Source organism: Tiliqua scincoides, chromosome 11 (assembly GCF_035046505.1).
Source record: "Tiliqua scincoides isolate rTilSci1 chromosome 11, rTilSci1.hap2, whole genome shotgun sequence".
NCBI lineage: Eukaryota > Metazoa > Chordata > Lepidosauria > Squamata > Scincidae > Tiliqua > Tiliqua scincoides.
The window spans coordinates 8851614-8874747 of NC_089831.1; the positions used below are offsets into that span (position 1 = coordinate 8851614).

Here is a 23134-nt window from a genome sequence, read left to right on the forward strand (position 1 = left end):
CCCACAGCAATCCAGGGGTCCCAAACCTTCCCCTGTCTGAGATAGGGGGCCAAATGCTACCCTTCCCTTACCTGATGATGCTTCAGCAGGTGCAAAGAACTGTTGCTACTGCTCCTCCTCCCAGACACTGGATTTTAAAAAGGTAGAGAGCAATGGCACAGAGGAGAAAAGGAAGAGAAGAGAAAAGTGGGAGGCTAGACTGTCTCCCAGGAGACAGTTATGCCCACCACTCCTCTCCACTTCCTCTTATGGTTCATTTCCCTCTTCCTTTCATGGGCATAGGAGGAGATGGAAGGGGCAGAAACAGTGGAGGCAGGCTCCTGTTGCCTCCTAGAGCTCCCCACCAGGCTACTATCTCAGGCAATCACTCCACGGAAAGGCCAGTCCTGACCTTGCAAATATAAGTGAGTGCTATAGAAATAATAGAGTGCTGGGCTGCCAGGTCTACCCAGTGCAAGTCTGCATGGACCCAGGTTGGGGGATCCATGTGGAAAAGGGGAGGTTTGGATTTGGTGGACACCACTGCCACCCAACCTGCCCCGTTCTGGTCCACCAGCCTCCCCACCCCCATCACTGTCCTGTTCTGCCCACCCCCTGCCCTGTTCTACCCACCCCCTGCCATAAGAACATCCCCACTGGATCAGGCCAAAGGCCCATCTAGTCCAGCTTCCTGTATCTCACAGTGGCCCACCAAATCCTTCAGGGAACACACAAGACAACAGACACAACCTGCGTCCTGGTGCCCTCTCCTGCATCTGGCAATCAGAGGCAGCCTACCTCTACCTTGCACATACCTACCATGACTTGTAACCTGTGACGAACTTTTCCTCCAGAAATTTGTCCAATCCCCTCTTAAAGGCATCTACGCAAGATGCCGTCATTACTTCCTGTGGCAAGGAGTTCCACAGACTAATTACATGCTGGGTAAAGAAATATTTTCTTTTGTCTGTCCTAACTCTCCTAACATGCAACTTTAGTGGATGTCCCCTGGTTCTGTCGTTATGTGAGAAGGAAAAGAGCATCTCTCTATCCACTCTGTCCATCCCCTGCATAACTGTATCCCCTGTGCTCACTTACCTGTGCAGGCTTGGAAGCTACAACTGGTGCAGAATCATGGGCTTTTGATGGTGGCTCTGCAACTTGAGAATGTGACTCCAATCTTATGGAAACTTCTTTGGTACATTGCCAAGTGAGGACCTTCTCTGTGGTGGACCCTGGGCTGTGGAACTCCCTTTTCCCACAGGGATTTCATAGTGCTCCCTCTCTCCCAGCCCTTAAAACTGCTTTGAAGACTCAACTTTTCTAGTTAGTGCTTGGCAGGTGAGTTTGAGCTGCTGTTGGATATACAGTATGGCAGTGGTTCTCGCACATTTAGCACTGGGATCCACTTTTTAGAATGAGAATCTCTTGGGACCCACTGGAAATGATGTCATGACCGGAAGCGACATCATCAAGCAGGAAACGTTTTAACAATCCTAGGCTGCAATCCTACCCACACATACCCAGGACTAAGTCCCACTTGACTATCATTGTTAAAAGCATATACACAGTAGCCTGTTAAAAGTACAGCTCTGTAACATTTCCCCAAATGCAGTCTAATATATTACAAATAAAATAATGAAATGAATGGGGACCCACCTGAAATTGGCTCGCGACCTACCTAGTGGGTCCTGACCCACAGTTTGAGAAACACTGCAGTATGGTGTTGGGCATATGTGTAGGCTCCTGGTTTTTTCCTGTCCCTTCTTGCTTTGTATTTTTTTATGATTTAAATAGTTTTAATTTTGGTCTGATTCAGTAGATGCCAGCCTCCCATTTTCCTACAGGGCTTTGACAGGAGAATATAGGGGGTTTGATCTCTGATTCTACTGCTTCCTTCTAGTTGGCTAAGAAACCAGCGAATCTTTCCCCCAATCTGCAACAGCCTGCCTGGAGAGAACAATGGGTGAGTCGCTCTGCTTCCTTGTTTTGCTGGATTATGAAGACATTCACAGCAAATAATATCACGCTTTGATATTGTTGGAGCTCCTTCCACTGCTGAGTAACCTGGCTCAGATCTCGGCTGTAGACTGTGGAGGGTCTGTTATGATTTTTCCCATCATTGCATCCTGCCTTGTATTCCCATTGATGACGCAAGTGGATTTTGTTGAACTGATGACACATCAAGTGACGGGTTAGGGTGTGACTTACTGAGCTAGTCCATCAGTCCCCTGTTTGGGGAAATGGGATCAGTTTATGTAAAGCCTCAAGTCTTATGCACCTTTTTCTATGCACATTGTATAGAATGGGACTTACTTCCAAGCAAACATGTATTGCAGTGTTTCTCAAACTGTGGGTTGTCACCCACTAGGTGGGTTGCAAGCCAATTTCAGGTGGGTCCCCATTCATTTCAATATTTTTTATTTTTAATATGTTAGACTTGATGCTACCATGGAATGCGACTGCATTTGGGAAAATCTTTCAGATCTGTACTTGTAACAGGCACTTATAGATATGCTTTTAACAGTGATAGTCAATGGGACTTACTCCTAGGATTGCAGCCTAGGATTGTTAAAAATTTTCCTGCTTCATGATGTCACTTCTGGTCATGACATCACTTCCAGTGGGTCCCGACAGATTCACAGTCTAAAAAGTGGGTCCCGGTGCTAAAAGTGTGAGAACCACTGGTGTATAGGATTGTACTGTAAGTGAGATTGGATTGTACCTTCTCTTTTTTTGGGGGGGGGGGAGGGTTTGTTTAATCATTAAAGTTAAATTGGTATGCCCGCCTCAGGTTATGTCCCAGCAGATACCGATGACCCACTGTATTTTCAAAAAGAATAAAGTGCGAAAAGCTTAAAAAGCGCCTGAAATTTAGTGGGATACCCCAAACTATTATAGTGATGCTTGCCCTTTTTGCCCATTCATTGAATGTGTGGAGCATGTAAAACAGTGCTTGCTTTCCCAAATCCTGTCCTACGTAGGAAGCTGGCTTTTTCAGAATGCCTAGCAGATGCCACTGAACATTACTTCCATTTTGTGCGGTGACTTCTGGTTCCATCCGGGAGGTGTTCTGAGAGGTGGGGAGGGCTTTAGACAACCCTCCTGGAGATGCCAGAAATTGTGTCTAGGGCCTTCTGCATGGTCTCTACTCTGAGTGCCCTCCCCTTTCCCCATGTTTTGTCTGCACCAGGGGTGCCCAAACCCCGGCCCGGGGGTCACTTGTGGCCCTTGGAGGCTCCCAATCAGGCCCTCAGGGAGCCCCCAGTCTGCAATGAACCTCTGGCCCTCCAGAGACTTGTTGGAGCCCGTGCTGGCCCGACACAAATGTTCTCAGCAAGAGGACGACTGTTTGACCTCTCACGTGAGCTGTGGGACCAGGGCTCCCTCCACTACTTGCTGTTTCACTGCTGTGATGCAGCAGTGGCAGTGAAGGAAAGGCTGGCCTTACTTTGTGCAAGGCTTTTTAGAGGCCTTGAGCTACTGCAAGACCGTCATTCATTCATATACGTTCCATCTCTAATATATTCATTTATGTAAATTTATTCAAATTTTAAATGGTAAATTAATTCTTCTTTTTTTTCTGGCCCCCAGCACAGTGTCAGAGAGATGATGTGGCCCTCCTGCCGAAATGTTTGGACACCCCTGGTCTACACAGAAGAAGTGAAAGACAGTGTGGTGTAGTGGTTAGTGTGTTGGACTTTCATGATCAAAAACTCTTTGCAACCTTGAAACTTCCTGTACAGGATTGGCCATAGGATCTGTGGGGACAAATGCAAAACATTTTTGTGCTCCCCCCCCCCCCGCCTGCACAGGGCAACCTACTCACCAGAATGAGTGGTAGCCGCGAGGCACCTGGCAGTAGCATCACCACTAACTGCTTTGGGGGGGGGGATTTCAAACTAATCAGACCCAGGGGTGAGTGGGAGGGAGAGCCATATACTCCACTTGCTGCACTCTGCTCGTGAAATCTAGGCATGGAAACTTCCATGCCAGAGAGTTAGCTACAGAGCGAGGTGCTGGCTTCAGCTGTTCATCTTGTCACCCCAGTGTGAAGCCCCTCTAGGTGCGGGGGCCCAGTTTGGCCAAATTGGTCAAATTGCCCTAAGGCCGGCCCTATTCCTGGGTTGATCTTGGACTAGTCACTATTTCTCAGTCAAACATACCCCACAGGGTTGTTGTGGGATAAGAGGAGGGAGCTGAAACCAAAGCCTCCTCTTTGGTGAAAGAGTGGTATATAAGCATGAAAAACAAATAGAACCATGCCTGCCTTCAGCATTTCAGGCAAAGGTGTGAATGAAAAACCTATTCGTACACAAGTTGTTTGTATCTAGGTTTCCTCTGTGCGATAGGGAACTCTGCAAAAGGCATGAATACTGATGGTGCCGAACATTGTACTCATGGAAACGGTCTTCAACCCTGAACGTACAAAATCGTGTTGCATCTGGAAAGAATAGTCAATTTATTTCAGCAGAAGCCACTTCTTCAGAAATGTAGAAGAAAAAAACCTCCCACTATTGTGCTAACCACCCTCCCTAAGGTCTACCCAAATGTCACTTTCTGTGGTGACAGTTTATAACTATGACTATGAGAAGCCAAGGATGTGGCACTTGTGGCCCAATCTCATGACCCACTGCCATAAATCCATTTACGATGGTCTGAAAGGTATGCCGCCATCAGGCATAGGCTCCACATGCCTTCCACCACAGGTAAGTTGGCAGTATGAGCACATTCAGGGAAAGGACTGGGCTGGAGGGGATGGATCTTGACAGCTAAAGTGCACACTGAATCCTATCCCCCATTATATAAGAACATAAGAAGAACCATGTTGGATCAGACCAAAGCCCATCTATTCCAGCTTCTGTCCCATCCAAATATGCCAACTCCTTTCTAATGCCCACTTTTTGGCTAATTAACACCCTCCTTTTCCAAGAACAACAGCTGTGGTGTGCAAAGAAATGCAGAATTAAGAACATAATTCCTTATCAGTTGAGCAATTAACAAGAATTTATTGCTACAAACACACTCCCGGCAATTCCTCTTGTCCAGAGGCTTTCCCTTCCCCAAAACTCCACTTAGTGGGTAAAGGTCTGAAGCCTCCAGTCCAAGTCCAATACAGTCTCCAAAGCACAGTCCAGTCTTCTGCAGCAGAGTCCCTCCTCTGTGTTCTCTCCAGCAGAGTGTCTTTTCCAGCAGAGTCCTGGTAGTCCCAATCTCCTGTAGGTCCTGTTCCGTCCGTGTCCTATAGGTCTGGATCAGGTAGTGTCTCCCTCTGGGTCAAGGTAGCTTTGCTCCTTCTGAAGCTGCCTTTTATCCTTGAATGTCTCATAATCCAAAATGCGGCTCAGCTGTGAGCTACCTTGTTAGCCCCTTGTTAAGTCCAAATTAGGCTCAGGTGAGCCATCCCTTCAGTCCATGTCCATTCAAAGTCCCATCAAGGTCAAATGAAGCTCAGGTGTCCATCAGAGTCTCCGTTGGCCTTGATTGGTTACAGCTGTGGAGCCAGCCCTGCCCTTCCCAGAGCTGTCAAACAGCTGTCAAAACATGGAATCGCTGTCAACACCACAGCATCCACCTGATGACCTTCTGATCTTCCATTACAGCTTCCTGTATGTCAGTGGCCCCACCACATGCCTCAGGGAGCACTCAAGATACCAGGAGACCTGCATCATGATGCCACTAGCACCTGGCATTTTGAGGTAGCCTACACCTAAAATCAGGAAGTTGCACATACCCATCACAGCTTGTAACTGGTGATGGATTTTTTCTTCTGGAAATCTGTCTCATCCCCTTTTAAAGGTATCTAAACCAGATGCCATTGCCACATCCTGTGGCAAAGAGTTCCACAGACCGATTACACTCTGGGTAAAGCAATATTTTCTTTTGCCTGTCCTCACTCTCCCAATATTCAATTTTAGTGGGATGTCCCCTGGTTCTGGTGTTGTGTGAGAGGGCTCTGAGCATGGTGAAAATAAGTATGGTGACCCCATCACATTGTTGCAATTACTTCCAGGTCAGGGCACGGCATTTGCATTCATGGCCCTTGGGTGGCAGAAGGGCCAGGAACGCAATTGCACGGGCAACCAGCTAGCAGCAAAACATGGAGTCTTGTGGCACCTGAATCATAAACACACACATTTCAGCAGCAACTCTCGTGGTTGACGGTCCACTTCATCAAAAGCATCAGATTTTCAGATGCAGTAATGTGTGTGTGCTTCTATCACATACATCCATATAGGTATAGAGGACATGCAGTTAGAGCCAGAAGTGTCAGATGGTAGGAAATGAAAGAGGTTGAGGGCTCAATCCTATCCAATTTTGCAGCACCGGTGTAGCCTCAATGTCGCCCCAAGGTAAGGGAATAAATGTTCCCATACCTTAAGGAGACCTCTGTGACTACCTCCCCACCTCAGGATGCTGTGCATGCCCCATGGGCACGGCTGCACTGGCACTGGAAAATTGGATAGGATTGGGCCCTTAGTCTAGTGACACTCTTTGTAGTTGCCAGGGGCCATGGCACCTGGGGTAGCAACATCATGACATCCCTTCCAGGTTCTTCCAAGGAAGCCATTCTCCTCCTCTTCATGCTTGGCAAACATGACTAGGAGGAACTTGCTAAAAACCACCTATCATTGCCACTGTGAGAGTGCATGAGCTCCAGTCTGCACCTCCTTCTGGCCTAGCATCTAGGGTGCTCCCTCCCTGCCCCCCCCCATTTGCTACTGACTCTTGGGGATACAGGATAAGCTTGGCAACTGTTTGTAACTGGAGTAAGGGAGAAACCAGATGAAAGTTTGGACACTGGCAAAAACTACTTTACTTTAGAGCAGCGGTTCTCTCTCATTTAGCACCAGGACCCACTTTTTAGAATGGGATTCTGTTGGGACCCACCAGAAGTGATGTCATGACTGGAAGTGACCTCATCAAGCTGGAAAATTTTTAACAATCCTAGGCTGCAATCCTAGCCACACTTACCTAGGAGAAAGTCCCATTTAATATCATTGTTAAAAGAATATACATGGTAGCTTGTTAAATGTACAGTCCTGTAACACAGTGTTTCTCAAACTGGGTCGGGACCCACTAAGTGGGTCATGAGTCCCATTCATTTCAATATTTTATTTTTAATATATTAGACTTGATGCTACCATGGGATGTGACTGCATTTGGGGAAATGTTACAGGGCTATACGTTTAACAAGCTACTATGCCTATTTTTTTTAACAGTGATAGTCAATGGGATTTACTCCTGGGTGAGTGTGGGTAGGATTGCAGCCTAGGATTGTTAAAAATTTTCCTGCTTGATGATGTCACTTCCGGTCATGACATCACTTCCGGTGAGTCCTGACAGATTCTCATTCCAAAAAGTGGGTCCTGGTGCTCAATGTGCAAGAACCACTGCTGCAACATTTCCCCAAATGCAGTCACATCCCATGGTAGCATCAAGTTTGATATGTTAAAAATAAAATATTGAATTGAGTGGGGACCCACCTGAAATTGGCTTGCAACCCACCTAGTGGGTCTTGACCCATGGTTTGAGAAACACTTCTTTAGAGAGCAACATCTGTCTCCTCCAAAGGGCAATCACTGGATCGCCAAGTGTGAAAATATGTTTCGCCACAGCCCTGCTTAGATCCTCTTTCACAGGCTTTAGATGAGGGAATCTGACCAACCCTTCCTGAACGCTGGCATTGTGACCAAATAGTAGTCATCAGCTACTTGGAGGCTCACCGGTAAAAGTTAGAGATCTTCTCCAGACTTTGCCAATAATTAACCTCTGTGTTATGATAAAGTCTTTCCCCTTCCTGACATTGAAATTGAAATTGCACATTTTATTTTAATTCTCCGTCTCTGGGGATTTGTTTCAGATTTGTCTCTTGTTTCCTTTTCACAGCAGGTCCGGAGGAGAGGGAGAGGCTCTCCGTGGAGGATTCAATTCGGCACAATTATGTCCGTTTCCAGGCTCTCCCACGCACTGACTGCTTTGCTGGGAGCTTCCAGCCCAATCTCTTTGCAGCCCCAGTTTTGTGTCGGCTTTGATAAGAGTCTTTGTGCAGTCAGCAAAACAGCACTGAGGCTGGAATATATCCCCTTGTGGCTTCTTCAGTCCTGCTTATAATTAAAGTAAGACTTCTGAGGATGCCAAGGGCTCTAGAAAAGAAAAGAAGAAAAAAAAACACAAAATAAGTTAATAAGTAAGAAGGCAATGGGTTGCATCCAAGAACTTGCTGCTTGTTTTTATTCTTGTAATACAGCCACTGCACGGGCGTGGATTTTAGCAGTGGGCCCTGGATCTTGGATGAGTCTGGGTGAATTTCAGCAGCTTCCGGAAGATATGTGAAAACTGGCAGGAGGAAGGCAGGTGTGGTGGTTGCAGGTAGGGTTAGGATGCTCATCCCTTAGAGCAGACAGGAAAAAAAATTCTTTCCCCACATGCGATTAATCTGTGGAACTCCTTGCCACAGGATGTGGTGATGGTACCTGGCCTAGATGGAATTAAAAGGGGATTGGACAGGTTGGTGAGGGAAGAGTCCATCACAGGTTACAAGCCAAGGTGGGTGTATACAATCTCAGGTGACCTCAGAATGCCAGGTGCAAGGGAGTGGCAACAGGATGCAGGTCTCTTGTTGTCTTGTGTGCTCCCTGAGGCATCAGGTGGGCCACTGTGAGATACAGGAAGCTGGACTAGGTGGGCCTTTGGTCTGATCCAGCAGGGCTCTTCTTAGTTCTTCAGAAAGGGCAAGAGTTCATCAGCATGATGGAAGCCTATTGGGTTTGCCAGAGTCCTTCCATCCATGGAGTTCTCCTATCCATGAGGCCGACTGAGGCAGTCAATTCAACTGATGGATTTGTAGGGGGCAACCCCTACCTCCACCCACCCAACTGCTTCACTGCTTCTGCAGCAGCAGCAGGAGCTGCTCCTCCTCCTTGGTTTTGAAAAGGAAGAGGGGGTTGAAGCAGAAGAGGAAGTGTGGAGGAGAGGATGTGATGGGCTAGAGCAGGGCTCTCCAAACTCCAGTCTGCGGGCCGGATTCAGTGCCCTGTTGAATCCCTCCCCCACATGAATGGAGGAATGATATCACTTATGACATCGCAGGGGAGGGGTTACTGTACCTGAGGCCCGTGTGATCTCCTCTGGGGATGGGGAAGAGCCTGACCCCCCCCCACTCCGAACCTCCCACCCACAACCCAACCCCCTCAGTGAATGAGGACCCAAAGGCTGCACTGCAGCTCCCTTACAGGCCAGGCGGTCACTTTCCAATGCCCCCCTCAAACGTGGAGCTGGCCTTGTCTTCCATGTTGGTATAACTTAGTAGCTCTGAGAACCAGTGGGATGCAGTGGTTGGTCTAGGACTTGGGGGGGACTTGGGTCTAGTGAGACCAGTGACCTTGGACCGGTGAGAGTCTTTCAGCCTCATCCACCTCATGTGGTTGTTTTGGTTTTAAACTTGGTGGGAAGACACGTATGTGCCACCCTGAGCTCATTGAATAGGGTGGCATCAGGACATCCAGGCTGAAAAGCTGGTGGAGTTCCAACACCCATCAGAGGGCCATACCAGTACTAGCAGCAGCAGTGGCGTGAGTTGGCTATGAGATTAATGCTGACGTATTCCTGCTGATGCATTACTGTCGATGCATGCGCCTGGCATCATTATACAGATGGCATAATCGCCCAGAGGCAGCTGCATCATCACAGGGCTTTTCAAGGATGCTCCCATTGGCTGGCATCTGGCCTGGATGCCTTTAAAAAAGGATTGGACAAGTTGGACAAGTTTCTGGAGGAAAAATCCATTACGGGGTACAAGCCATGAGGTGTATACGCATCCTCCTGATTTTAGAAATGGGCTATGTCAGAAGGCCAGATGCAAGGGAGGCACCAGGATGCAGGTCTCTTGTTATCTGGTGTGCTCCCTGGGGCATTTGGTGGGCCGCTGTGAGATACAGGAAGCTGGACTAGAGGGGCCTATGGCCTGATCCAGTGGGGCTGTTCTTATGTTCTTAACTACAATTCCCAGAATGCCTTGCAGGCCTCTTGTTATCTGGTGTGCTCCCTGGGGCATTTGGTGGGCCGCTGTGAGATACAGGAAGCTGGACTAGAGGGGCCTATGGCCTGATCCAGTGGGGCTGTTCTTATGTTCTTAACTACAATTCCCAGGAAGCCTTGCAGGTCTCTTGTTATCTGGTGTGCTCCCTGGGGCATTTGGTGGGCCGCTGTGAGATACAGGAAGCTGGACTAGAGGGGCCTATGGCCTGATCCAGTGGGGCTGTTCTTATGTTCTTAACTACAATTCCCAGGAAGCCTTGCAGGTCTCTTGTTATCTGGTGTGCTCCCTGGGGCATTTGGTGGGTCGCTGTGAGATACAGGAAGCTGGACTAGAGGGGCCTATGGCCTGACCCAGTGGGGCTGTTCTTATGTTCTTATGGTGGGAAGGAGGAACTGGCAAGCTTGGGCATTGCACCAGAGCCTTCCGCAATGTGGTCCTGCAGGCAAAAGGCCCTCGGTGTCACCAGGTGGGGCTGGAAGAGACCCCATCTGTTGAAGCTGATGCCAGACAGTGGTGTAATGGAACTGTGATGGCTCAGCGTGACTCATCATGACCTATTACTGTGTCCCTCTAAGGCTATACAACCAAACAAAAAACAAACCGCCAAAGTCCAATATTATTAAGTGTTCTTGCCCTGCCACTTATTCTACTTTGGAATGTATTATGCTTCACTTAAAGGTCGAGTTCATTTTGCCCCAAGCTCTTGGAGTGGGCAGTAAACATCTAAAAATTGACAAAAGGTCCTTTTGAAAAAAGTTTCAAAGGCAGCACTTGGGAGCTCCTGCTGCTTCTTCTCCTGTAGAAGTCCTGGAGCTCTGCTCCCCCTGACTATACCCCTGGGAGACAACACTGAGCTAGGTGGACCACAGGATGGGCAGCCCAATCCTATCCAGTGCTGGCACAGCAGGGTCACATGGCCCACGCTGTATCCTGCACTGGGACTGAGCAGGCTGGAGGTATCCTTGGGGTAAGGGAACATTGTTCCTTTACCCTGTGTCGAGCCCTGGCCTGGTCTTGCCTGATCTGGGAAGCTAAGCAGGGTTAGGCCTGGTTAGTGCTTGGATGGGAGACCGCCTGGGAATACCAGGTGCTGTAGGCTTCTACCATAGTCTTTCGAGACTGAAGGTTGCCAACCATTTTGTCTTAAACCGCAATCCTAACCACACTTTCCTGAGAGTAAGCCCCATTGAACAAAATAGGACTTACATCTGAGTAGACCTGGTTAGGCTTGTGCCCTAGAAGTGGTTTTGTTTTCTTATCTTCAACTGTGACTGATCCTTTGAAACAGGAAAGCAAAGAAAATCTACCTGGTTCCTTCCCATTTGTAACTTAGATTGGCTGATCATCGTTCCAGAGCTCCATTCACAAGCAGGCCCATTATGGACCCAGCTTGTTCTCCGCCAGTTCTGCCTTCATATTAACGTATGCACTTAAGGAGGAAAAAAAGGCAAGTGGAGCCAGGAATCAGCAGATATGATCTTTTAAGAGCTAATTGGGTTCAATATTGTTAACCTGTCATGGCTCATTTCCCGGAGTGGTGAGAAGTTCCAGGGGAGCAGCCCTTACCTGGATCACTGCTTCTTCTGGAGGAGACTCACGGGATTATGGTATCATGATAGATATGTGCAAGTTCCTGGTTTTAGAGGTAGGCACACATCGAATGATATACAACATGATGGTATTATTTGAAAATACCAAGATTTTAAAAATTTTGGCCAGTAGTGGTGTCACACCCCCCCCAAGCACGTCACCCAGTGCAGCCCTTGCCCTGTAGCAACACCACACTCCTTTTACATCTTCCACTGTCATTTTCTTCTCTTAGCCTCCACTCCAGTTTCAGACTCAAATCCCATCCGTCTCTCTCGCTCTTGCAAATCACAGAACTAACACTTCTTTTCTACGCAGACCACACCAAGCAGGAGGAGGTAGGGAGTGGAACAGGTCATTTGACAATCTGAATTTCAGCCCCTTCCCCTCACATAAAAGTTTCCTGAGGTTGGTTGGCAACCTCCAGTCTCGAAAGACTATGGTATAAGCCTACAGCACTTGGTATTCCCAGGCGTTCTCCCATCCAAGTACTAACCAGGCCTGACCCTGCTTATCTTCCAAGATCAGACAAGATCGGGAAATAGTGTTCAGTATAGGGAGATGGTTGGCAACCTTCAGTCTCGAAAGACTATGGTATAAACCTACAGCACCCGGTATTCCCAGGCGGTCTCCCATCCAAGTACTAACCAGGCCTGACCCTGCTTAGCTTCCGAGATCAGACGAGATCAGGAGATAGTGTTCAGTATAGGGAGATGGTTGGCAACCTTCAGTCTCGAAAGACTATGGTATAAGCCTACAGCACCCGGTATTCCCAGGCGGTCTCCCATCCAAATACTAACCAGGCCTGACCCTGCTTAGCTTCCGAGATCAGACGAGATCAGGAGATAGTGTTCAGTATAGGGAGATGGTTGGCAACCTTCAGTCTCGAAAGACTATGGTATAAGCCTACAGCACCTGGTATTCCCAGGCGGTCTCCCATCCAAGTACTAACCAGGCCTGACCCTGCTTAGCTTCCAAGATCAGACAAGATCAGGCATGCGCAGGGTATCGCCACTAGAGCAGCATTTTTTAAGCTGTGGGTCAGGACCCACTTGGTGGGTTGTGATCCAATTTCTGGTGGGTGCTGCAGAACCTCCAATTAAAACACGGTTGATGGAAAGATCAGATAGCTACAGTAATTGCCTCAAGGGCCGCGGGTGCTCAAAAATCAGAAAGCTGCTAACTGCCCTGCAAACAGCTGAGCTCCTGCAGTTTGCAAGCTTGTGTAAATATAAGGAGTTAAATGTTTGAGCATCTTTTTTCTGGTGTTTCCCTCCCCCCCAGCCCATCAATGATAGGGAGTGGGTCAGGGTCACTTAATTAAGCCCCTCAAGCCTTGAGACTTCATTAGGGCTGCCTCATTATGAGAAATGGATCTCTTTTTGTTTTCTGTTTTGTTTTTGTTTTTATAAACAAATATTGCCTGTAATAAATACATTAAAATATAATTTATTTTGAGATCACTTTTTTTTTTTAAGTCTCATAAAGCTAGGTGAGTCCCAGTAGAGTGTCATTGTAAAAAGTGGGTCCCAGTGCTCACAATTTGAGAACCACTGATCTAGGGAAGGCCACTGATCTTCAGAGGGATCTGAAGGCCTTAGGGATGGACCTCAACAAGTGGGAAACCCTGGCCTCTGAGCGGCCCGCTTGGAGGCAGGCTGTGCAGCATGGCCTTTCCCAGTTTGAAGAGACACTTTGCCAACAGTCTGAGGCTAAGAGGCAAAGAAGGAAGGCCCATAGCCAGGGAGACAGACCAGGGACAGACTGCACTTGCTCCCGGTGTGGAAGGGATTGTCACTCCCGGATTGGCCTTTTCAGCCACACTAGACGCTGTGCCAGAACCACCTTTCAGAGCGCGATACCATAGTCTTTCGAGACTGAAGGTTGCCAATACAAAGATCTAGGGAAATCTCTACTTAAGGAGCAGTTGAGGGTCACTAACAACTCTTTAGTTGTGGGGCCTCAGTTATTTCCTGAGCGATCAGAAATTTGAGAAATCAGTTTATCATCTAATATTTAGAGGTATTTGTTTCTGGTGATGAAGATAGGATTGCAGCCCAAGTCTTACTGAACACAGTAGGCTTACTTCTGAGTAAGGCAATTGACACCATTTTCAAACACCTCTACTAATACTCATGATCACAATTCCAAACCCCTCACCTAATTTTATAGCACTGCTTTCTGTAAAAATATAATACACAGACAGACAAAAACTATGAGGTTAGACCTGGTCTGCATCTCTACTGGCATCTCGAGCTGCTATCGACATGCTAGCCCAGACCACTGTCACTTTGGCTGCTGGACCTCGAAAGACCTCACATCTTCTTGGTCTGGACACACAGCCCCATAAATCAACTGAGAAGCAGGTAGTACTGCTACTTTTGTTGGCATCCTTCAGTCTCGGAAGACTATGGTATCACGCTCTGAATAGTGGTTCTGGAACAGAGTGTCCTCTCCAGTGTGCGAAGCCTGGGTAAAGTAGGTGAGGATAGGCTGTTACCCATGCAGCAAATCCCCCCTCTCCATGTCGCTGAAATGGTCCAATGGAAAGGCAGAGGCCAATACGGTTGGTTCCAGCGGCGTTGCAGGAGTTGCCAGAATGTGACTGTGTTCAGCCATGAACTGCCTCAGGGACTCCGGCTCCAGATTTTGCTTCGAGGTTGACTCCTGAAGTCGTTTCCATAACTGGATGTAGCCACAAGGCAGTGGAGGTTTGGGATCAGAGTTTTCCTTCTCTCAGATGAGCTGCCTTCCCAGGCTATCGAGTCCCATCTACCCGGTGGCTGTTTAGTCGCCTCTTATGCAAGTACAGCCAAACCGAGGGCCTATTCTTATCCCCAGCCCCCAGGGGATAGTGCTGCTAAGGAAAGGGGAAAAGATGCAAATTCATTAAGGGCCCAGTCCTATCCAACTTTCCAGCAGTGTGTAACAAGGCATGTACTGCAATCTGCAGTGGAGGGGGGGGCAGTCACAGAGGCCTCCTCAAAGTAAGGGAACATTTGTTCCTTTATGACAGGGTGTCATTGTGGCTGCATTGGTGCTGGAAAGTTGGATAGGATTGGACTCTAAGCAGTAGCGTAGCTTGTGGCCATGGCGCCCAAGGTGGTGATATTGTGACATCATGACGTCACATTAGCCACTTCTCCTCTTGCTGGTGGTGATCCTTGTGTTCCTTGCAACTTGCACTTGCCTTTCTCCAAATTGCCTTCTCTTGTTTTGAGAGCCTCGTGGTCTGGCTTTTGCCCCCTTCCTCCTCCTCTTGAGGCTCAGTGAGAGTCTCGTCTTACCCGACTTTAATAAAAACTGCTTGGTAGTGTCCCCCATCAATTAGCACACAGGGCACATGCTTTACCTGCCATATTTTAGATCAGGGGCGTCCAAACATTTTAGCAGGAGGGTCACATCATCTCTCTGACACTGTGTCAGGGGCCAGGAAAGAAAGAATTAATTTATCATTTAAAATTTGAATAAATTTACATAAATGAATATATTAGAGATGGAACTTATATGTATGAATGAAGGTCTTGGAATAGCTCAAGGCCCATTAAAGGCCTTGCACAAAGCAAGGCCAGCCTTTCCTTAGCTGCTACTGCTGCATCACAGACGTGAAACAGCAAGTAGGGGAGGGAGCCCTTGTCCTACAGCTCAGATGAGAGGTCGAACAGTTGTCCTCATGCTGAGAGCAGTTGCGTTGGTCCAGCACAGGCTCCAGCAAGTGTCTGGAGAGCCAGAGACTCATTGGAGACTGGGGCCTTCCCAAGTGCCTGATTGGGAGCTTCTGAGGGCCGCAAGTGGCCCCCGGGCCGGGGTTTGGGCACCCTGTTTTAGATACATCACTGGCCCTTTGAGTATCTCTAGTTGGTGCTTTTTCTGTCTTACACACACAGACAGGTACAACACATACATATACTCAATCACAGATAAAAGCGTCTTTTCAAAGTTGGAATACATACTGACTCTCATTGAGGGTCGTAACATTACACACAGGGTGGAGAAAGTGGATAGAGAGCTGCTCTCCTTCTCTCACTATGAGAGAACCAGGCTGGGTCATCCAGTGGAACTGACTGGCGGGAGATTCAAGGTGGAGAAACGAAGCCCTTCTTCACACAGTACTAAATTAATCTGTTGGGCCAATGCCTGAATTAGCCCATTCCTGATGCCATTTTTGAGCCCTGCCATCCCTTCCAGTTCTGCCCTTGAACTCTGTGTAGTACTTCATATTGAAGAAATGGCACCATCTTCCTGGTATAAGATAGCAGGCAACGTGTTCTGAGTCGCAAGGAATTTCAGCTGACCCCAAGGTAGACACGCACCAGGGAAATGCCTAAATAGCTGAAACGTGGAAGGGGATCTTATTTGCCTGCATCACTATTCCAGTCCTAGCTCCGGGTTGCTGTGTACCCTGAGGCAAAACCGGCCCTCGGTCCAACCAGCTGCAAACCCTACTGCTACCACTTAGGCATTAGAGGGTAGCCAAGTGCACCCTCTTGTATGTGTGAGCTCTTGATCACCTGGTTGATCTCTGGTACTATTCCTGCCCTATTCCATAAGGTATTTCAAATGATGGTTGGTTGACCGGTCTCTACTTAACCAACTCGCTGGTCCTATATTGTTGCAATAGCAATAAATCCATTTGGGTGGTTAAAATGTATTTGGGGAGCCATAAAGCCCCAAAGATGCCTTCCTGTGCTTATTTTTTAATGCAGCTACCAAAACTACATTAAGTGATAGCATCAAAATACTAACTAATTTGAATGAGAAAATGTTGCATGATCAAGAATTATTTCAGGGTTTCCACCATGTAGGAGGTGTCAAGTATTACCCCTTGTAGGCAAGATTGAATGTAAAAAGTGATCATGTGATCTGTCTGGCTTCTCCTTACTGATCAATGTCCCATTGATTCCCGGATCTTCTCCAGGCACCTCATAAACCAGCCCCCTGGTGTAAAGGTTAGACAAGGACAAAGATTTCTGAACCTTCATGCTCAACACAAAGCTCTTGACTTAGCCACACAGGAAGGAAGGAATAGAAAGAGTTGGAATTCAACAGGCAGAAATGAAGGTTCCCTTTTCCTCCTTCCCCATCACACAACAATAAAAGTGTCAGCTTGTAAAAGATGATTTTCTGCACTGATTTCCTTTTTCACACCTACTGGACTATACTGGCTAAAGCTGGGATTTTCAAACCCTCCCCCCCTCTCCCCGCTACCCACATCCTTCTCCCACACCAGGTCTCTGGGAGCAACCAGATGTCACTTTCAGGAACTTGGAAATAAACCAGAAGTGACTTTCCAGCTGCTACTGGAGGCCTGCGGTGGCCCAGTGCAGCTTCCAATTGCATCAAGAGGGCTCCAATTTGGAGCCAACCAAGGGTGGTGGGAGAGAACCACCCAGGACCCACCGGACATTGGGTCATGACAAACCAAGTGGGTCACGAGTCACAGTTTGGGAAACTCTGGACTAAACTATTTTAATACACCGTGAAGTTTCCCCCCCATGCCCCAAATCTCTATCATGTCTTAGATGGCATGTGAACTTTCTCTTCCTAGAGGTATGGAAGAACCTCTCGTGTCTCTATCATGTGCCAGCCATCCCCTCCACCTCTCATCTTCCCATCCCCTGGATCAGGGGTGCCCAAACCCTGGCCCTGGGGCCACTTGTGGCCCTCGAGGACTCCCAATGTGGCCCTCAGGGAACCCCCAGTCTCCATTGAGCCTCTGGCCCTCCAGAGATTTGCTGGAGCCCACACTGGCCTGACGCAACTGCTCTTAGCGTGAGGGTGACTGTTTGACCTCTTGCATGAGCTGTGGGATGAGGGCTCCCTCCACTGCTTGCTGTTTCACGTCCATGATGCAGTAGCAGCAGCAAAGGAAAGGCCAGCCTTGCTTTGTGCAAGGCCTTTTATAGGCCTTGAGCTATTGCAAGACCTTCATTCATTCATATAAGTTCATCTTTAATATATAAATTTATGTAAACGTATGTAAATTTATTCAAATTTTAAATGTAAATTAATTCTTTTTCCCCCCAGCCCCCAAACACAGTGTCAGAGAGATGATGTGGCCTTCCTGCCAAAAACTTTGGACACCCCTGCCCTGGATTCAGAAAGGAAAAGGGGAAGAGAACTGAAGCACAAAAGTAGACGAGGTGCACTAGAACAGCTCCATTGTTGAGCAAGTACCCACAAAGGTTGTGAGACAGCTGTGATGTGTGCATGTGAGAACCTGTCTGCTGCTGGAGGGTAGCAGTTCTTTTTTTTTCCTGTCTGAATATAAAAATGCCACTGCTTCTCTGGGTGATGATAGCAGTAATGCTTTAAGCACTGCTCATTTTCCCAGTGGTTGCTGGGTGCCATGTGCTCTCCCAGAATGCACCGGGAATGCTGCCACCAGGGCTGATCATAGGGGATGCTGGTCCCAATTAGAAACATTTTTGGGGGGCCCCAGGTTCACAGCCAAGGTCTGTAGGGCCTTAGAGATATACATAACATTTATTAGACACTATAACTCTATGGTAGAATGGAAAGCAATCAAAATGTGCTCTTAAAAACTACATGCGAGTTAATGGACCATAAGCATGGCCTTGCTGAGGGAGAATCAGCATGGCTTCTGTAAGGGTAAGTCTTGCCTCACAAACCTTATAGAATTCTATGAAAAGGTCAGCAGGCATGTGGATGTGGGAGAACCCATGGACATTATATATCTGGACTTTCAGAAGGTGTTTGACACGGTCCCTCACCAAAGGCTGCTGGACAAGCTCCACAGTCAGGGAATTAGAGGGCAGGTCCTCTCCTGGAGTGAAACCTGGTTGAAGACCAGGAAACAGAGAATGGGTGTCAATCGGCAGTTTTCACAATGGAGAGAGGTGAAAAGCGGTGTGCCCCAAGGATCTGTCCTGGGACCGGTGCTTTTCAACCTCTTCATAAATGACCTGGAGACAGGGTTGAGCATTGAGGTGGCTAAGTTTGCAGACGACACCAAACTTTTCCGAGTGGTGAAGACCAGAAGTGATTGTGAGGAGCTCCAGAAGGATCTCTCCAAACTGGCAGAATGGGCAGCAAAATGGCAGACGCGCTTCAATGTAAGTAAGCGTAAAGTCATGCACATTGGGGCAAAAAATCAAAACTTCACATATAGGCTAATGGGTTCTGAGCTGCCTGTGACAGATCAGGAGAGAGATCTTGGGATGGTGGTGAACAAGTCGATGAAAGTGTCGACCCAATGTGCGGTGGCAGTAAAGAAAGCCAATTCTATGCTTGGGATCATGAGAAAAGGTATTGAGAACAAAACGGCTAATATTATAATGCTGTTGTACAAATTGATGGTAAGGCCATACCTAGAGTATTGTGTCCAGTTCTGGTCACCACCAGTGGCGTCGCTAGAGGGGTGCGGGGGGTGCGGGTCGCACCTGGTGATGCGCAAAGGGGGTGACACACACTGGGAGGGTGATGCGCTAAAATTGCGGTGGTTAGGAGTAACACCATCATGTTATATACCTTGAATGCGGAATTTCCAGCAGAATGCAATGCAAAAACGGGAGTGAAATATCTCCTTCCTATCAAAAGTTATTGGCAAAAAACCGGAAAACAAAAAATGCATGGAGCCCAATGGAAAATGAAACTGATCCGTATCATGCATTTACTCACGAGTAGGTGAATGTGCCTTAGTTCATCTGAAAGGGCAGACTGAGAGGAATCCAACAACCCAGAATGGTCCTGATCCAATGAATGTAGCCCCCCAAAAGCACCCGAGAAGGAGGTCCCTCCCTACAAGCTGGCGAATGTATTGAGCCCTATGGAAAGCAAAACTAAGCCACATGGTCGTGTTTACACGCAAGTAAGCAAACATGCCTTGGCTCCTGGGCAGTTCAGGTAAAGGGAAATGTGAGGCCACCAGAATGGTCCTGATTTCGTGCAAATGGAGCTCAACAAATGCTCCAGAAGGCTGCCCCCTCCCCCCATAAAAAGAATGAAACAGAGGCTTGACAGGGTAAGGTTTTTCTTTTTTTTTTAGGCTGCAATCCTATCCACACTTTCCTGGGAGTAAGCCCCACTGACTATATTGAGACTTAGTTCTGAGTAGATAGGATTGGGCTCTCAGACTTGTAAAACCAGGTGGGTCCTGATAGTGATATGCTTGAAATATAAGAACTTAAATTGAACTGAGTACTGGGTAGAGGTGAAAATCTTACTGATTCTTTTTTTTTGGGGGGGGGGGGTGTTATTGCAGGCAGGCTACAGAGAAAATTCACTTGGTGGAACAGGGCTGGCTTTCCCTTATTTATTGATTTTACTTTAATTTATTTATAATTATTTATTTTAATTTGCTTTATGATGGGTCCTGGACAGATGGTCATTCTAAGAAGTGGGTCCCAGTGCTAAAAGTTTGAGAACTGCTCCAATAAGGTGTTAGTAAGTTGACACCTTGGGGGGAGGTGACACCACTAGTGACCAAAATCACTAAAATCAGAGTTTGGAGGAATAATATCATCATGTTATATATCAATCAATGTGTAATTTCATGCAGAATGCGATGAAACAAACTACGTTGAAATATCTTTATTCTATCGAAAGATACAGCCAAAAAAAAAACAGTGGGGGCGAGGCGATGATAGATCACCACGCCCATCACCTGGGGTGTTGCCCTGCCCACTGCATGTGGGTGACGCGCTGGCCTCCTGCACTGGGTGACACGAATGGTATTCTTATGTACTTATGTTCTTAAGCACCTTTTGATATGAAATTCCATCCATGTCAGCCTACAATTAAACGAACAAAATGTGTAGAGTACCTTTGAAAAGTAGTTATAAAACCACTTCTCTTAGTGACTGCGATTTAGTAAGAATACTGATTTTGTTGTTGTTTAGAAAAAAGAATTCAAAATGTCTGTTGCAATGTGTTGTTTTGTGTATTTGACAAGACCAGATGACCCTAGCATGGGGTTCCCTTAGGCACAGAGCCCAGTTGGGAGTGGTTGGCCCAAATGACTTAAAGCTGGCTCTGGCTGGCAGCTGTTACCAGGAGATTGAGGTTGATTCCTGGAGACTCCAGGCCAATCACAAGAACATAACAACAGCCCAGCTGGATCAGGCCATAGGCCCATCTAGTCCAGCTTCCTGTATCTCACAGCGGCCCACCAAATGCCCCAGGGAGCACACCAGATAACAAGAGACCTGCAAGGCTTCCTGGGAATTGTAGTTAAGAACATAAGAACAGCCCCACTGGATCAGGCCATAGGCCCATCTAGTCCAGCTTCCTGTATCTCACAGCGGCCCACCAAATGCCCCAGGGAGCACACCAGACAACAAGAGACCTGCAAGGCTTCCTGGGAATTGTAGTTAAGAACATAAGAACAGCTCCACTGGATCAGGCCACAGGCCCATCTAGTCCAGCTTCCTGTATCTTACAGCAGCCCACCAAATGCCCCAGGGAGCACACAAGACAGCAAGAGACCTGCAAGGCTTCCTGGGAATTGTAGTTAAGAACATAAGAACAGCCCCACTGGATCAGGCCAGAGGCCTATCTAGCCCAGCTTCCTGTATCTCACAGTGGCCCACCAAATGCTTCAGGGAGCACACAAGACAGCAAGAGACCTGCATCCTGGTGCCCTCCCCTGCATCTGGCATTCTGACGTAGCCCATTTCTAAAACCAGGAGGTTGCACATTATGTATCATGGCTTGTAACCCATGATGGATTTTTCCTCCAGAAATTTGTCCAATCCCCTTTTAAAGGCATCTAGGCCAGATGCCATCACTGTATCCTGTGGCAAGGAGTTCCACAGACCAACGACATCCTGGAGGGCTCGCAACCCTGATACCAAAACATGCAAAAATGCTGGGCCTGAAAAAGTTGTCCTTCATTGTGATTCAAAATACTTATTTGCTGACACCGCAAATCACAGAGTGGGCCCTGCAAACCAATGCATTGGCAACAGTTGCCTGGAGCAGAACAGGTTTGCTTCAAGCCAAAATGAAAACTTCTGGATTCTCAGGTTTGAGCAATCAACTTTTGGAGCAGGATTCTTTTTTTCTTTTTCTTTTTCTTTTTGTCCTTATTCAGCACAAAGCAATGTCATGGTTGTGGATTTCCCTTGCAACAGAAAATCCCTTTTGCTTTGCGCAGCCCTCCAATATGCGCCAGCTGATGGCTCCCACTCTTTTAACGCAACACTCAATTTGGTGGAACATAAAGCAGGAAGGGACTGAGGGACGCATTCCATTTAATGAAAGCCTTTAATAAGGGCAATCTCTTTCGGCTGGCTTATGGTTACCATATAAAGCAAATTCATTCCCCATTAAATTGAAATGGTTTCTCCTCCCGACGGAATCCATTTGGCACTCGATGAATTCCTCCCTGGAAAGGCGGGGGGCGGGGGGGGAAGACAAGCAAAGAAAAGAGCTGTGACAAATCATGTTCTCTTACTTAAAGAGTGAGCTGAGGCTGAATTTTTTAGTTCTGAAATGAGTCTGCTGTGATTATCCCCAGGCTGCCATTCCAATGGGGCTCTCCTGAAGTTAGTGGTTTAAGGACTAGGACCTTGTGCATTAGAGAGGGCCCCTGAAGGCTGCATTTTCGAGTTTGGCTAAAAATGTGTTTTATAGATCAATAAATCTTCAGAAAGATGTGCAATAAAAACTTCAGGGTCCCACTTTTTGGGGGATACTAGGTGATAATCCCACGATTCAGCCTTTTCTGGATATAAAGTTGCTCTCTCGCTCTCTCACCCATTTGGATAAAATCACTCTTTTTATTCATGGTCATGGCAAGCACATCAGTGTTCTCTGCAGCTATGGTGCATGAAATGGCATTCGGTCCTGTTCACTCCCTCTATCCACCATTTGACATTTTCCCACTCTCTCTGTATGTTCCAGATTTTGATTTTCTTTTTCTTCCATTTTTCGGTTGGAAAAATGGTCTCTTCCCCAGGGTTTTCACATTTAGAAGGCATTCTCCGTCGTTTCTAAGTTCAGCAATAGAAGTGCGGCCACAGAGGGTGGCCAACAGGTAGGACCTGATGGAACACATGCCAGGGGGCCATGAGAGATGCCAACTCTCCCGTATTGGAAACTCCAGGAGTTAACATCCATCTCCAGCTGACTATTGAAAGCAATTCTGGATATTTCAACAAGGCCTCCAGGAATTTCTGTTACATCATGCTGGAAAAAATCAAACTCCCAGATGTCCTGCCCCTCAATGCTGCATTAGGGGTTGGCACATTCAGGAATGGTTTACATTATTCTGGAGGAAGAAAGAAGAGAGCCCATTGCTGCGGCCTGTTACTGTCTCTTGTTAAGCCTCCCCATTGGGTGTCCAGATGGGAAAATGAGCTGGAAACTGGACAGAGGATGGATGAGGGTCCTTCTTCACCACTGCTGTTGTAGTTTCAGGTGGCAACAGGGAGGGAGACCGTCATCTGCTGTCGGCTACCCAAACACCATCAGGGAGTAGCTGGCACACGCCGGCACATTCCAAAGCCTAGTGGTTGCATGCCATTGAGACTCTTCCCATTGAGCTTTTGCCCCCGGATCCTC

General features: G+C 47.5%; 3 pseudogenes; all 3 read right to left on the reverse strand.

Moving 5' to 3' along the window:
- Positions 1-12207: 12207 nt before the first annotated feature.
- LOC136662823 (5S ribosomal RNA) lies at positions 12208-12330 on the reverse strand (annotated as a pseudogene).
- A 29-nt stretch (positions 12331-12359) lies between these two features.
- On the reverse strand, positions 12360-12482 carry LOC136662908 (5S ribosomal RNA; annotated as a pseudogene).
- A 29-nt stretch (positions 12483-12511) lies between these two features.
- On the reverse strand, positions 12512-12627 carry LOC136662884 (5S ribosomal RNA; annotated as a pseudogene).
- Between the last annotated feature and the right edge of the window lie 10507 nt (positions 12628-23134).